Source organism: Pinus tabuliformis, chromosome 4_2 (genome assembly GCF_031772625.1).
Source record: "Pinus tabuliformis cultivar Carrire ecotype Pingquan chromosome 4_2, CPIR1, whole genome shotgun sequence".
In the NCBI taxonomy this organism is placed as follows: domain Eukaryota; kingdom Viridiplantae; phylum Streptophyta; class Pinopsida; order Pinales; family Pinaceae; genus Pinus; species Pinus tabuliformis.
In genome coordinates, this window is record NC_142304.1 from 137566359 (window position 1) to 137584541 (window position 18183).

Sequence of the window (18183 nt, forward strand, 5' to 3'; positions counted from 1 at the left end):
ATGGTAGAATTTTAGGTCTTGCCGCTATTCTGTGAAGAAATGAACATGCTAGTTCCTCTAAGGATGCCTCAGAAGAGCGCGGTGCATCCACGACAGCAACAACCTTCATTATTCTAGGTTTTTCCTCTTCTAGCAGCCTGTACATGCCTTCCCATGTTGATATCCCCGCGTCCCTGTTACAGGCCGTGTCTATGTACAGAGGCGCCATCTCCTTTGTCTTCTCCTTTGCTTCGGAGCTTTGAGCTTTATTTTTCTTTCCCATTTCTCTCTGCGTTTGTGTCTGAGTCATCTCAGCTCTTCGTTCCTGCAGATTACGAGTGAAATGGAAATGACTGATCCAGAAAGGTGATGGGAGAGTTTTAAATGCAGCAGATAAATCAAATATGCCACCTTACGTGAAGTAAATCTCTACCAAGGCACGCATCTTTAATCCACTTAATAACTGACAACTAATTCATTTACTATCATTAAAAGTGCATGATTTCGGGTCAGATTATGGTAAGTGGCTTTTCTTTGAATGGCGTGCCCGGAGGATTCGTACTGAAGTGATTTATGATTTGCTGACGTAACCTTGTATATCGCGCGGTCGCTAATCGCATCATCGCAAATCGCAAGGATGTAGCATCGCAGCGATCGCAATATCGCAGATCACAGAAATCTGATATTTGCCAAATCTAGCCGACTTATTTCTGCGATATGCGATCTAGCGATCGGCGTTATCGCAGAGCGGTGAATCTCTAAGTTTTTCTTTATGGGCACTACTTTGCTGCGATGCGATGTTATTGTTAACACGAGGGTCGTGCGCATATCGATCTTTTAAAGAGAAATAAGGGTATTTCCTATCCTTCTACAAAGCGACTTTAAATATTTTCTTCTCATCATAAACTTAGGCTTAAAATATCCAATAGGCTTTTCCTAAGCATATGATTGTGACCTTAGAAAGAAACTCTTGCTTTTTCTAAAAATTAACTAAGGGTCCCCATTCTTTGATACTTAGATGAACTAGGGGGGGTGTTGCTGGCCGCAACAATTGGTGATTCATTTGGGAGAACCAGTTATCTCTGATTTTCTATTGACGCTTTCAAACTCCTAAATTTTTTTTTCCAGAAAACTTGAACTTTATTATAAAAAGATAAAGCAAATGATACTTCAAACTGTCAATGATGTTTTGTTTCAACTCTTTTCTATTTCAATTACTTGCATCCTCAGTTTGTCCTTGCATCTAAATCAGTCATTACTTGGTCTTGTAAAACGTAAAATAAAGCCTTCTCTATATAACAACCTCTTTTTAAATATGCTCCTTTGTCGCAGGTAGAGCCTCTGCTGCCAGCAGGCGTCCATAGCCTCGACAGGGTTACCTATTACCCAGCAATGATCCTTTATCCTGCTTAAGGTTATTTACAACTTTTTCTGAGAAAAACCCCTTTTTGACACTTTTTCTTTTTATATTCTCTAAAGAACAATGTCTTGGTTTGGTGGCCAAATTATGACACAGTCATTCACTTGATTTACACTTTTGCTGAACAAGCTGGCTCGTGATGAGACCCCTTGTCTTTTGATTGCAACAATCTTGAGTCATTGCCCTGTTTTGATAGACAGTTTTGGCAAAGTCAGCAAGTTATAATATCTGTGATCATGATAAGCCGGCTCGTGATGAGACCTCTTATTCTTTGAGATATAGTGTCTTTTGGATTATTCCTCTGAATGCTGCATTTTCCTTTAGCAGGGAGGAAGTCAAATTTTCTTTCCTTAAGAAAGATCTGGACGACAATGATAGAGTTGTTTGGTTATGGCTGTTTCTACAGAGAATCTTTATTTTATTATTGATACCTTTCATTGTACTGACCTAAGACAATTTCTTCACTAAGGTAGCTTTCTTCAAATTTCTTGGAGTTGAAACTAGTATCATATCTGAGTTAAAGTTCTATTGATAATAAAGATCAAGTTTCTAAAAGATTTTTTTTTTCGTTCATAGAAGTAGAAGTTCAAAATCTTTAACATAGAAAAGGTGTCTTTAGTAAATGTCCAATGCCGTTAACCAAAGCAAATGTTATTATGGAGAAAAATATTTAACGCAATGAGAAGTAGATATTTCCTAGGGTTATGCACAGAATAGGTATAATTTTGCCTATCAATTATCGAAAGCAAACCTAATAACTTAGCTAAATTACCCCTACTATTCTAGCGATATATAGAGAATAAACTATGTGAAATGATATTTCCAATGGAACCATCTATTCATTTTTATTCCTAGCCCTATGAAACTTCCAAACATCAGTGTAAAGAACCAAATTTCCCTTGGATCGTAAATGTTGGCTGTGGAATAAGAACATATAACCTCAGCTGGAATTATGTCTGATTTTCTTTTCTCATGAGAACTTCTTTCCAACTGGATACCTATTGGATCATAAAAATTAGGATGAATTTCTGTTATGAATTGATGATCTCGTAATAGGAAGGATAACAAGCCAGGTTTTGAAGATGATTTTTTAGTTTCAATGGCTTGTAACCTACTGTTTGTTAACGCTGAGCTTTTAGCGATTTCGTTTGAAATGAAAGTTCCCATATATAAATCGCTAAAACATAGTCTATCAAAAGTTTGAAAATTTAAAACGAAATCCGATTTTGTACAAGATGAGCGCAAGTGAGAAAGAAAGGAATGACTATTTGTACAGATAGTGTTACAGCACAACTGGGGTTTACTTGTAACATCCTGCTCCTCACAAGAACTGGCCAGGTCTTGTGAATCGGGAGATGAGTTATGATTGCGAACAGGTATGGAGCTTTCCTCATGATATGAATCATAGATCGGGGTATTGTCTTGGATAGTAAAATCATTTGAATGATCTTTTACTTTGAAATGAGGGTCGACTGATATGATTTCTGATTTAGGATGTTTCTCATTATCTGAACTTAGTTGAGTTACTTGGGATAACTCAACAACATCATCGTTGTCGAAGCAACTATCACAAATGATTTTACAGACTTTCCTAGGCTTCTCTTTTTCATTATATATTTTCAGACAAGGGAGGTCAAGCGACTCTTGTTTGACATTGGTCAAAGGATGTGCTAAAGCTGTCTCTTTATCTTGAAAACCTAATGATGAGTCGTTTGAATAACCCTCTGTGTTTTTTGAGATATCTTTAATATTGAGAGGGGAAAAATTGTCATCACTGAAAACATCGGGATAAAGAGAAAAATGCAAATCTGGAATAATGCATTTGAAAACATCATGAAAAAACTTTGTTCATCAGATTCATCATAAATATCAGGCTTTAGATCATACCTTTGTGCGCTGATACTTTTTGAAAGAGAAATAGTTCGTTGTTCTAACCTTGGCATCTGCATTTGTTGGTTTGTACTGATATTGTCTGACCTTGTATCAGAGTCATCTCCTGGTTCCAAGGTAGTTTCTCCTTCAACATTCGCGTTTTTGTCTTCTGGTATTAGAGCATGCATGACTCCTAGGCTTTGCAGATTTTCTTCATTATGGATGATTTGTGTATTCAACTTGGAATGCTCATTCATATTAGAAGAAAATGAAACAAAGGTTGAACTAATTTCTGCTTGATCAAACATAGGAGGTAGGGAATACTCATCATAATCTGAAGATTCTTCATCCGTGAGCTCACTCTCAAGATCATACTTTAGACATTTAAGATGAAATCGCATATTAAAATCCCTTACGGGTTCATCTTGCTTCCGTAGATAATCGATTTCATCATATACCCGATCGTAGTCATAACAATCAAATTCCAAAATGAAAATCTTGACGAATTGGTCCCAGCTGTGAATTGATGCAACTGGGAGGGTTCTGCACCATTTTCTAGCTTCCGTTGTGAATGTAAGAGTAAAAATCCTGCACAAAACGCCTTCATCAATTCTCTGAATATCAGAACCTGAAACTTTTTGAATAAACTGAAGGGCATGATTAAAGGCAGAAGAATTATTCTTACCGTTGAATTTTACCTGAGACAAGAGTCTTACCACATCCGGTGGAGTGTTGGAAGAGGTAGGAACATGGATGCAACTCCAAATAGGAATTTTATGAGCAGCCATCCTCATTCAAATTTTTACAATTTGGAAATCATTCCAACAGACACTATGTTCAGGCCCTCCTTCTAGCGCCAAATATGTTGAGGGCCCGGAAATCGGGTCAACAACAAGGGGGATACCCACCCGGTCCGGAACTTGGTTGGCAGCTCCTTGTCCGTTTGGTATAGCGGGTCCGACTGGGGATAATGGGACCAGTTTCCCAATGTAAGGGGTGTGTGTGTGTGTAGAGTTTGATGATGCTGATCTAGAAGTAATTTGAGCTAATTTAACTCTAACTTCTAAACTGAATCTATGCTATTGTAATCTAACAAAAACAACACATCTAATCTACGCTAACCTGGGGTAGATTTCCTCTATTATGCGATCTAAAAAGATTTCGAACAATAACTGGTAATAAAGATTATTCAGCTATCATAAGAATAGAAATCAATTAAGATAAACCATTCTGCATAAAAAGTTAGGCAAAACAGTTGTGAACAGCATATCGCATAATAAGTTATTCATATGTCAAGCATAAATAAATGACTCCACCGTACAGAAGTGCCAAATGGTAACCCACACATTCATACATTAACATATAAACAACTAAAACTGCATATCACTCTAAGAATATAAGAAGAAATTGGTCAAGAGATAAAAGTACCATTTATGACTGATTTCACTCACAAACTTCAAGCAATAACGATTTATCTCTACTTGTTCTAATATCTACTAAGAGTACAGAAGTGCAACATCAGTAGCAGACATTAAAATGCAAACATAAATAAATCACGATCCATCCATTTATCAAAACCTCCTCTGAGGGTGCAGAAGTGCATGTTCCGAGGACAAGTTTTTGACAAATTTCTGGACCCTTCTCCAATGCAATGAGAAGAGTTAAAATACTACTACCTAATTCTAATGATAGTATTATTACAAAATTTTAGGATGCGGTTTTCAAACGACCGTCCTTTTTCTAATCTAGTTGAAGGAAAAAACAACATTCTAAATGAAGTCACTTATGAACTTGGTCCTTAAAGTTGCAAGTGTTCAGCATAGGCTTGAGAAGAGTCGGCTGACTGATTTCTGCGCTGAGCTGGGCTGCGAAAATGACATCTACGAGAGCTGGCGCTACCTTTTCGGCTGCGTTTGAAATGCATTTCATCGTCATCCATTGGCTGTGCGGTTTAACCAAGTACGTCCAGTAACATTCCCAATCCAACCTGGCCAATGCTTGGATTGCTTTCCCTTTTGCCTGCGCTTTCTGCTTCCATTCTGTTTCCAGTTGCAACTTGTTTGGTAGGTACCCCGGGGTGGTCTCTGCAATTAAATTGGCCTTGTGTAAATTCTCATTTACACAGTCGATAAGAATGCTTGCCTGTGTCGCCGCTGTCTCTGCTGCTCGCTCCGCCTGCCTGATTTGATCATCCCACTTATTAAAGAGCAACTCCTTATGATTTTCATTTATCCTGGGTGCACCTGCCCTTTTGCCTTCATCATCATCTTGCCAAGTCAAATATTCTATCACCTTCTTGTCATTCTGATCATAGTCACTCCGCAAGTCCACCACTTGACTGGTGATTTTGTCGCTCAGCTCACAATAGTGACTCCACTGTGATATTTTACGTCCCAACTCTTCTTGTTGTTGCAGTAGTTGCTCGTTCAAGCCAATAGATTCTGAAATGAATTCTGCCAGCTTGGGCTCATCTTTATGCATTTCTTGTAAAGTCTGCAATTGTTTTTCTTTCTCTTCGAGACTCCTTTGATAGCCTATCTGCATTTGTTGAAAGTCTTCCTGTAATTTTTCGAGCTGTCTGGAAGCTTCAGTGTTAGCGTTGGCTTGTTGCAACTGTTGTTGTAGTAGCTGTATATGATTTTCTTGTTCCTTCAATAGTTGCTGAACTTTCGAGGCCTTGTCAATAGTTGCAGAAGCATATGCTCCTGCAATCTGAGACAGCTTCGTGAGATTTTCAGTCGGATTATTATTGGGGTCTTTCCATAAGACGTCCAAATGTTCAGCATCTTGCGACAGTGTATTCTCTAGTTTTCTTTTCTTCCTCTATCTCCTTACAACTGCTTTGTGTTGGGGACTGTAAAATACATCCAGTGGGGGAATTTCTTCTACGTTAAGTAGAAGCTCTGAAGGTGGAGCGATAGGAAGGTGTTCTGCTTATGCGGCACTACTGACTATGGTCGAAACCACTTCTTGCACCACCTGTGTATTATTCACAGGTGTTTTCGGGGCTTGCCCTTCAAGATTGATCAATTCATTGAAGGTTTCCCACTCTTTATCTAGCTCTGTTGTGACAAGTGGTGCGTCGATGACAGGAGGGGGAAGATTTCTTGGTGGGGAGGCGATAACTTGCTGTTGAGACATTGCACTTGATTGAGCTGTATCTTTGGTTGTTTCTTCGTTTTTTCCTTGGTCGTAAACAGACTCTTCAGGATGCTCAGATACTTCTTGCACGACGTTGGACTTAGATCTGGAAGTGCTAGAGTTTTCACTGAGGCTGATGCTTGGAGTTGGTTCTCTAGCAGGCAGTCGCAGCTTCTCTAGCGGAATACTGGCCAGCCTTCTTTCTCTGTATAACATGAATTTTTGGAGGTCACCTGAAGACAACCTCGACTGAGCTTCCCGCAAAATTTCTTGGAGCGAACTCTTATTCTAAAACAGGTCATCAAACAAATCTTTCTTTCCAGAGAACACTCTTATCTTGACATTCGTTGTGAATTCTTGGGCCACATCATTTGGGTCGAATGGCCTCGCCGGGAATTTAAATAATTGAAGACATGTCACATTCTCCACTTCGCCAAAAGCGTGTCCTACATCAAACAAAGAGAAGGCCCCACAAGTTACGGGAAATTGAGGCCATATGGCCTTCTTCTTGTCCTTTAGGTCTTTGGTCAGGCCGCCTTCAGAACAGGTTTGATAAGCGATTTCCGAGCCAAAAGTTTATCAGGGATATATAGGGGTAGGACATGTGGAGGTACAATGCTTCCAAAAACTCTAATGTAAGTAAACCATTCTTCCCCGAACCATCTCGCGATGGGGATGATGTCAATTTGTGCCTCAGGAGAGCACCTTGGGGGGTCTTTGTCATAGATTATTTTATATAGGGGCAAAATAAGCCCATGGAAAATCTGGTAGAAGTGAGGGGCAAACTGGGAATCCCATAATACCTTATGATAAACATGGATGGGCATTGGGTCTTGGGTGTTCCATTTCCAACCCATAGCAGGGAATTTAGATACAAGACAAACGGAATCCATAATATAAGCAGACAGATAAAAAGGAGGATAGACCCTTTGAGACAAGGATCTTTTAGACCGGTAATTGATAACGGCTGTGTATAGATTGTCAGAAAGGATTTTGGCCCAATCTATAACGTCGACGTTTGTGGCAGCATCAATTAATGGTAGCCATTCAGATGAAAACTTGTTGATATCCGACATCCCAAATAACCTACAGAGCATGGCCGCAGCAAAACAATGTGGAGAGGTGAGGGAACCAGTGCTGTACATACCGTTTTTATCCTTTTTTAGCGGCTCGTCTCTTCTAGACCATTCTTTAGTGGTGTCCGATAGATCTGGATTCTCCGCCGCGAACTTCTTAACAAATTGTGCGTTATAGGTCGCTTGCGGTTCTGGAAGATGATACATAAGCTTCAAATCTTGCGCAGCAAACAATCCGATGAGCCCGTATCCTTGAACTTTGAAATGTTTGTTATTTAAGTCTGCATCATCCAGTATCCACTTGATCATATCTGTATATGGTAGAATTTTAGGTCTTGCCGCTATTCTGTGAAGAAATGAACATGCTAGGTCCTCTAAGGATGCCTCAGAAAAGCGCGGTGCATCCACGACAGCAGCAACCTTCATTATTCTAGGTTTTTCCTCTTCTAGCAGCCTGTACATGCCTTCCCATGTTGATATCCCCGCGTCCCTGTTACAGGCCATGTCTGTGTACAGAGGCGCCATCTCCTTAGTCTTCTCCTTTGCTTCGGAGCTTTGAGCTTTATTTTTCTTTCCCATTTCTCTCTGCGTTTGTGTCTGAGTCATCTCAGCTCTTCGTTCCTGCAGATTACGAGTGAAATGGAAATGACTGATCCAGAAAGGTGATGGGAGAGTTTTAAATGCAACAGATAAATCAAATATGCCACCTTACGTGAAGTAAATCTCTACTAAGGCACGCGTCTTTAATCCACTTAGTAACTGACAACTAATTCATTTACTATCATTAAAAGTGCATGATTTCGGGTCAGATTATGGTAAGTGGATTTTCTTTGAATGGCATGCCCGGAGGATTCGTACTGAAGTGATTTATGATTTGCTGACGTAACCTTGTATCTCGCGCGGTCGCTAATCACATCATCGCAAATCGCAAGGATGTAGCATCGCAGCGATCGCATTATCGCAGATCGCAGAAATCTGATATTTGCCAAATCTAGCCGACTTATTTCTGCGATATGCGATCTAGCGATCGGCGTTATCGCAGATCGGTGAATCTCTAAGTTTTTCTTTATGGGCACTACTTTGCTGTGATGCGATGTTATTGTTAACACGAGGGTCGTGCGCATATCGATCTTTTAAAGAGAAATAAGGGTATTTCCTATCCTTCTACAAAGCGACTTTAAAGATTTTCTTCTCATCATAAACTTAGGCTTAAAATATCCAAGAGGCTTTTCCTAAGCATATGATTGTGACCTTAAAAAGAAACTCTTGCTTTTTCTAAAAATTAACTAAGGGTCCCCATTCATTGATACTTAGATGAACTAGGGGGGGTGTTGTTGGCCGCAACACTTCCCATAAGGCATTGATTAACTTCTTGTTCCATGTCTTTTTATTATCCTCCATTAACTTTTTGATAATATTGATGAGTCTTTTGATGGATGACTCTGCCATTTCATTACCTCGAGGGTAATAGGCTGTGGAATGGCCAAGGGTGATATGGTATTTATTACAGAAATCTATCATTCTTTTTGACTTAAAGGGTGTTGCATTATCAGTAATGAGCTTCTGGGGACATCCAATTCTTGAAAGGATATTACTCTCTAGGAAGGTGATTATGACAGTGTCTGTGGCTTGCCTAGAAGGTATGGCCTCTATCTATTTGGTAAAATAGTCTGTGGTTGTTAGAATCCACTTATGCTGAGCTGAGGATGGAGGGTGTATTTCTCCAATGAAATCTAACCCCCATTGTTGAAATGGCATCACAGTGGAAATTGGTTTAAGAGGCAAGGGTAAAATTTTCTTTTTCCCTCAAAAATCTTGCATTTATGATAGGAGGTCACATGTTTTTTGACATCTGCAAACAAAGTAGGCCAGTAAAAACCTGCACTCAAAATCTTGTCAGTAGTACTCTTCCAGTACAAGTGTCCTCCACAGTCCCCTGCATGAAACTCTTGCAAAATTTTGTCAGCCTCATCTTTTAATAAACATATTAAGAGAATAACACTATTGTTCTTCCAAAACAATGCATTATCTATAACACAATATCTTAATGATTTCAGTTTTAAGAATCTAGCTTTAGTTCTTGTCAGTCTAGGAGGAGCTTGTAAATTTAGTAATACAAATGTAATATCTGCATACCATGGTGATTCAGTAAAAGGTTCACTAATCTATGGAGTCGCCATCTCCTCCTGATCATCCAAATCACTAATGAATTTGATATCAAGGGCCTAACAGTTCGATTCAACCATGAGTTTGGCTAAACCTTGGCCTTTGATGAGCTTGGTAGGTTTTATCTCTATGTCATATTCCAATATTGTGGCAATCCACTTGCCTCTTTTTCCTTTAGGCCCATTTTGAGTCAAAATGTCCTTAACTATAGAGTTTGGAACATAAGCAATGATGTGAGAGTACATAATGTATACTCTAAAATCTTTGATATCTTTAACCAAAGCCAATGCCTATTTTTCCATGATATTATATTTTAGTGTGCCATCTCTTAAGGAGTTACTAAAGAATGCTATTGGCTATTCATATCCTTGACTGTTCTTTTGCAACAAGACAACTGCAATGGTGTATTCTGAAGCAAATGAAAAAATAATAAAATCTTTGCTGAAGTCAGGACTAATCAGGACTAGAGTCTTGGTTAATGCTTCCTTAATAGATTCAAAGGATTTTTTGGCCTCCAATGTCCACTTGATTTATGAGTCCTTTCTTAGCATGTTATTTAATTCCTTAATTAATTCTGCTAGATTTGAGATGAATCTCCTAAGGAAATTAATCTTACCTAGAAATGATTGTAGCTCTTTTATTTTTCATGGATGGGAAATGGTCAAAATGGCTTCTATTCTAGTAGGGTCTATCCTAATTCCATCTTTAGATATGATGTGTCCTAATAGTTTTCCATCTTCTAGACCGAAAAGTGTCTTTTTAGGATTTAAAGAAATCCCAAATTTGTTGCATTTGATAAATACTCTTCTGAGGTGGTCTAAATGTTCATTGTCTGATTTGGAGAAAACTATGAGGTCATCTTGGTATACTACTAAGAAATCATGGATTTCTTTGGCAAACGATATATCCATAGCTCTTTGGAATGTGGCACCTGCATTCATTAATCTAAAGGACACCTTCAAATACATGAAGGTACCCCAAGGAGTAGTAAACGCAGTCTTGGGTTGGTCCTCAAGCTGGACTAATATCTGGTTATAGCCAGAGAATCCATCTAACAGTGAAATCCTAGATGAGCCCACTACCCTTTGCAATATATGGTCCATTTTCGGTAATGGGTAGTTGTCTATTAAAGAAACCTTGTTCAAGTTTCTAGAATCTACACAAAGTCTAATTTCACCTATCTTTTTCCTAGTTGTAACTAAGTTTGAAATCCAGTCTGAGTATCTAATGGGTACTATTATTTGAGCATCAAACATACTTCTAACCTCTTTTTCTATGGATTGCATAAGAACTGGGTTTATCCTTCTAAGTTTCTATTTGAAAGGTTTATGATCTTCTTTTAGAGGTATTTTATGTTGGATTATGCCGGTGTCATAAGATTTTAAGTCTTCATAACTCCAAGAAAATACATCTGGAACTCTTTAAATTGATTTAAATACTTGACCTTTTCCTCTGGGGGTAGGGATTTAGATATATTAATGAGCTTTGGATTATCTTCAGTTCCTATATTAACTTCTTCTATGTCAGATCTTAGAGGTTCCATTTTGGGCTTTCTAGCTACATCATTAGAGTCAAACAAATCCTCTAAAGGTATTAATCCTTTAGGCAAAAAATTGTCTTTCAAATTAAGAATCTCAGGATCATCATCCATTATTTCATCTATCTCTACATTCTCTATACTATCTACTTCTACTTTAGTAAATTTAGTTGGTTTATGTACGTCAAAAACATTTACCTCTAAGCTACTTTTTACATTACTGTCTATTGTGCAGTCAATATCTATCTTACAGTTCGGAAATTCACCTTCATTATTCATGAAATCATAGATCTGAGAGTCCTGGGAAAAGATCTACCAATACTTAAGGTTATCTGGTATAACAGGCCTGTGTCTGACCTCTGCAGTGTACTAGTGGTTTGGTTGGAATGGAAATTTACATTTACTAGCACAGGTAGCCAGACTGTGGGCCTGCATGTTTTATTTTGTTGGAATGGTAGCAAAGTTTGATTCCAGGAGGTCCTTGAACAAGTCTAGAATAGTATCCCTATATCTACCAAGCCTAGGGTTGTTGACAAAATATTCAACACTGTTTTGTGTCATAATCAGCTCTGAGTCTCCCATGATAGAAACTCTTTTGGCTCCCAATTTCCTAACCAATTGTAACCCTAGAATCAGGGCTTCATATTCAGCCATGTTATTGGTACATTTGAAGTTCAATCTGAAAGCATGTCCCTCAGCATGGTTATTTTCCATATTATGGATCCAAACTCCTACACCAACCCCCAACCTATTTACAGACCCATCAAAGTCTAAATGCCAAAGTGACTCATGGAATATGTTCTCACTATCAGTTGTTCTGTACTTAAGGTCTTTAGCTATGATTTCCTTTTTATCAGTTTCTGCATTGTATAAAATGAAGAAGTCCATATCTAAGTGCATGGAGTATATGGGAAATTTTTGGGGCTTCTCCTCACTACTAACCATGTACTTCATCAATTTCTCCCTATATAATTTTCTTGGTTGGCCAAAAACAGATATGGTGGCATAAGACATATCCAACTACAAAGATCCCTGCAGTTTTGCTCCCCATGAGCGAGATAGTAGCATTCCATATTTTGGTGGGATATCTGCAACTACAATGTCCATTCGAATGCTCTTTATAGGGCACTGGACAAGAGTCACACATAAATATTTGATCAAACCAAGGCATTTAACCTAGCTGGACTCAAAAGAAAATAATCCTTATAAGTGCCTGGTTATGTCCAGCTTCAATCTTTCCATTATTTCTTTTGGCATGAGATTGTGGGATGCTCCTGAGTCCAACATAGCGTTATGCAAAATTTTATCATGAATATTTAGGCTGATGTAAAATGGAGGAACTCCCCCTTGTTGATGAATTCTATTGGCCTCAGGGCAAAACAACAATTCAGGTTGGTCATCGTTTAAATTAACAGAATCCTCTCTCTCTCCTATGTTCAATGTCTTAGTTATCTGGGACCTATAAGTTTCATTTTTTACCAGTTCAGTTAGAGGAACTGATATCTTTAACTTAGCTATCTCTTTTTTAATACTGTAAGGGAGTTGAGGCTTGTTTGTTTGATTCAAATCTTCTTTAATGTGTGCAGTTTGAGTGTCTTTATCCTATTTCTCAGTGGTAGGAATTTTAGTCTGTGTCTCTACTATTTTACTTTGATCTATTTTATCTTGATTATTTTCAATGATTGGCTATGTTTGGGTTTCATTAGAGGTTATATCTACAATCCTAGGGTTGAAGTTTCAAGTGTTCCCTTAGGGAGAATTTGCAAAACTTTTTTAACTAGAGTTTCTTTTATTATCTTAGTCTGAGTTTGGATGGATCTTTTAATGGGAGTTTCATTATTCTTCTTACTCCTCAAGATATATTGTTTATGTAGCTCATATATAGCTGATTCATATCCCTACTTAAAATCAAAATATTCACCAGATTCTAACTGTATTTGCGGATCATATATAGCTCCTGTTATTCTTGAGTAAGAAAAATAATGTCTTGCTCTGTGGTCTCTAGTAAGCTAATCTGGGTATCGTCATCTGCTTCTTGGTTTTCTGATTCCTCAACATAATTTTCTTGGAAGGGTGGCCTAATCTGTTGCTCTGGTGTAGTATTTTTTACAACATTAGGGTTCTTCCTAAAATTTGGGTTTCTTGTTGGGGTTTTTTGTTGTTTATTCTCCCATTGATTTTTCCTATCCATGATATCTAACCTATCCATAATTATTTCTAAATGTTTAGCTAAAACATCTACTTTTCCATATGAAGTTGAAGCTTCTTCTTTAAATACAACTCTCTTTTCGTTCCTCATTCATGCTTTCCTAGCTAACAAGTTGGCTTCTACACTAACAACATTACTCTTCATTTGTTCAAGGGTTTCAGGATTTCTCTCCCTTAGCTGGTATGACATATCAACATCAAAACCATCAAGGAACTTAATTAATGCTAGGTTAGGTGGGGGCTTAATGTTGGTTGGAATTGCATTATAGATATTATTAAACCTAGTGCAATAGTCCTGAACTGACTCGTTGGGAGCTCTCCTAATATTGTCATATTCAGAAAGTATTTGCAATGGGTTCTTCTTTCTTTCCCACCTATCAATGAATAACCTTTGAAAATTTGCTAGGTCTGCAATGTGGTTGGCAGGAAAGGCTTTAAACCACTTCTTGACATCACCAGTTAAAGTTTGGGCAAAGAGTCTCATTTGGACATCTGCCTCATCTATTTCATGCAATTCAAAAAAGTCAGACATCTTGTTTACATGTTGCTGGGCAGTGTAATGACTAGTAGCATCAAACAGGAAAATCTTACTCTGATAATCTGTAGGCATGGCATGAAGTTGGGCAGGTAAAACAAGAGGAGCATATCTGTTTGCCATTGTTGTGATTCTGGTTTGACTGGGGGTAAAGTTGAGGTGGTTGAAGAAGGGCTTGAAACTAATGGAGGTGAACTAGATGATGATGAAGATGATTAATTAATAAGTGATTTAGGTGATTGAATTGTGGTAGATACAATTGATGAAGTTGTGGTAAAGGAAGGTGGATTTACAGTGAGTGATGATTGTGAAGAAATTTGAGATGCAACAGCAGTAAGGGAAGCTAGCTCTACAGATTGCTAAAGATAAGCACTATCTATATTACTAATCAATGTAGAGGTCAAGGCTTCTAATTTGTCGAAAGCATCTAAGACAAATTTGTCCAAATCTAGATGAATAACCCTTTTTGATTCTATGAGTTGAGTAAACTCAGGGTCTAAAACTGTTTCATGGATATCATTCTCAGATTTGGTTCTAAATAGTGAGAGGTCAAATGAAAAATCAAAAGGGACTTCTTCTAAAGTTGAAAACTCCTCAGGGAGTGAATTGGATCTGTCTAGCTGACTACTACTGGCTTGAGTTTCTTCATTTTTTGGCTGTCTTAAAATCATCTCTAGGTTATCCACTACAGTTGGAAGGTTTGGATCTAGGTTGGCCCTAGTGTTGTGAATCTTTTTAGGAGCCATAATTTTAAGTTTTTAAATTGTTTTTATGAAATTTTCTAAAAACTTACTTTAGGTAATGACCTTAAGGGGCTCAAGATTTGATTGAAGGTTTCCTTAAAGTATTTATGAGGCTGGGGATCAAAGTCCCCAGTATGGTCGCCAGAAATGTTATCACTCTGATAATTACTTTGAAGTAATAAGAAGGAAAAACCAAAGGTAATCACTATCCACTTTTGGAGATCAAGTCCTAGCCTTCCTGATGCTCAGAGAGGGCTCTCTCTTTAAGTTTTAACTTTGTTTTAGTTAAGATGTTTTAGGCTAGCTATGATTATTCAAGGGGTTTTGATTTTGTTTGAAATTGGGTGGTGGGATATCTTAAACAGATGGATAATTGATGTCTTTTAGACCATTGGGCTATGGAGTCAACTGATAAGGAAGCAAGGCTGGATAAACTCACTAAAGGGGATGTTCCATGGGTAAGATAGTAGAGTGTATTTCATAATGTTTGAGACATAGGGGTGAAAGGGCTTCACTCGGGGTGAGAGAGCAGTTAAGGGTTCACAGACCCAGATAATGAATTAGGAAGGCAGGGGTAATCGAAATCAAAGGGCGGTTAAGAATCCTTTAATCTGGATTGTTTATGAAATAAATTTAAACTAAAGAGAAATTAAGAATTATTTAATTTAAATATTAGAAGAAAACATTCAAATGCTTAACTATTAAAACAAAGTGTGATTTAAACAAGTTCTGAAATATATTTGCAGTTATAACATTTAGACTGAAACACATCTAAGATTATGAATAACTTTGAGAAATTGACAAAGACACATGAAAATACTTGTCTGATATTCACTCAACACATGAATCCTTGGAACATTCTAATCTTTATTAATCAATCCAGCTTGCTGGCTCATCAACTTGATACAATAACCTTCTGGTTCTTCTTGATAAAAAAGTCTATAGAAATGTCTAATAGAATCCACACTACATACTTCAAATTGTGAAGTATTTATACAAAAGTTATTACAAAATATCTCAAACTAATTTGAGATTTAATCTATGAAATAAAAGTATCTTCTTGCAAGAAGATAGAGACAGCTAGTGAACTGCTTCATGCTATCCCTTTTATTTTGGTATTGCTACCTTTTATGGTTTGATTTTAGCCCTCTATGTTGCTTTGTTGTTTGATCTTTTACGTTGGAAGCTTCATTTACTTTAGGCTTTCATCTGATACACTTTGACACTGTTGATCTGTCTTCATCCTTTTACCTGGTTGTTTTACTTTTACTGTACATTAACCTTTTCACTGCATATTTCTTATAGTAAATCAATCAATTTCTCCCATGTTTTAGCATTCTCCTATATATTTCATTTGCCTCGGTGTACTTGGAAAAAGTAGGCTTATTGATAAACAAGTGTTTTACCTCATGCTGGAGGTAAAACAAGTTTTCAAATGTCTGATAAAGTACTTTGCCTGTTGGCAATGCCTTGATTGATGATGTATTGACCTGTTCTTTTGCTAGCTCTCTAATTTTGTTGTTGTAATTCTGATGTGTCATGAGCTTGTCATTTATTACTAAGGGACTGGGTAACCCTTTCTCTCTCAAAATTTGAAACTTAGCCATAGATATGTCAATGGCTACCTGCATATTTTGACACTTATCCTCCAAGTTTAGCATTAAGTTTCTCTTGGAGAGGGCCTTTCTCACCTCCAAAATTGTTTATGTTTTGTCTTCTATTTCCAATTCCTGAAGCTCATACTTATTTTTACTATTAAGGAACTGGATAATTCTGGTAGCATCTTCTAGCATTTCTCCTAATTGTTATTTTACTCTTTGGATGGCCTCTGTAACCATCTTTATTAAATCTATCTGTTCAAAAATCACTTGAATAGATGACCAAATATCATTGACATAATCAATGATATTGGCCCATATTAGTTCCTTAGCTTGCCCAAGGGATTCCTTTAATGTTAGGTCCTTCTCCATGGCTTTTAATCTCTCACTCATCCTGGCGGTTGTTTGCACTTCTTCTTTATGCATGATTTTGGCAAGCTTGTAATCAGTCTCCAAACTTGTCACCTTTTCTTTCAACTTATTCATCTCTATTGCCTGTATGGACATTTCTTCCATAGCTTTAACCAACTTTGCTTCTTCTTCACTTGATGTACCTGCTGCTGATGTAGACTCTGTTGAAACTGGTTGTGTTGTGGCCATAGGAGCTGTGGGATCCAATGAGGCTTCCAGTGTTGAAGCAACAACTGTTGACACTGCTGGGATGACATTCACTGATGCAGTGCCAAGATCACTTTGATTCAATTGGATTAAACTGTCCAATTCCTTCTCTATCTCACTTAACTGATCATTTAGTTTGAGGACTAAGTCCATCAACTCTTCATGCCTGGTTCGGTTTTCCAAGACTCATGGTGTCTGGGGATGCTACAGTTGAGGTATCTTCAATTGCTTTTTAAGTGCTGCAATGTCATCATTCTTTTTCTTGACCAGTTGTTCAATAGCTTTGATGTCTTTGGGATCATGTCCCAATTCAATCACTAAGTATTCCAAAGACTTGATTATGGTGTATTTGGCCTGTGAGGAGGCCTTCTCCAACTGATGCTGGGCTGAAATGTTGTTCAATGAATTTTGTAATTGATGGGAAACTATGACTTTTCCAGTGAGGGTGGAGTAAATCATTTCTCCAGCATGTTTGTGAAATTCAATTTGGTCAATGGGATGAATATCCCTTGCCAATACCTCAAAATCAATCTTTTTGAAATCTGCTGATGTCCTTGGTTATTGTATAGTTGGCTTCATGAAAGACATTTTCATTTTTCCTTCCTTGATGTCAAAAGCTGACATCAACCTAGTTTGATTAGTAGGTGTAAGTTTGACATACTGTGCATAAGATTGTGCCTTTAGTTTCTCATTTCTCATCTTGATTTCCTTAAAGATGTCCTTTATATCCTTATCTTTATCAGTAGGCCTACCAAATGAGGAGACTTCTACACTGAGCTGCCTTTCTAACATTTGAGTGTGTGATGCAGATGGGTCCTATGTTTCTCCAAATTGAGCTGTGCCCTTGCTCATTTCTAACTCAGAATTAGTTACTTTTGTTGAGCCTTTTGTATCTTCCTGCTCTGAAACAGGATTGAGCCTTGGGCTTTTGCTCTCGCTGGCTTCATACTACAAATTTGAAGTGTCCATACCTGAACTGGAGGCTCCCTCTTTGTTCCTCTTGGGATTCTTTTCCTCATTCTGAGGAGTCTGCAAAACAACATGGGTACTCATGGTTGCTTCTTGTTGTGGTACCTGCAGGAATGAGCTTTCATCAAGCTGTCTTTCTAAATCACACAAGGTATTTTCAACATCTACCTTTGTACTATCCCTGTCTATGAGAGTGTTTTCCAACCACTTAGATTGATTGGCATATCTTTCTATCTCTGGTATGGGGTGATGAATGTAAGGCCCCAATTTGACCTTTTGTCTAAGTTTGGTCATAAACCCTTGAGGGTCATATCTCCACAT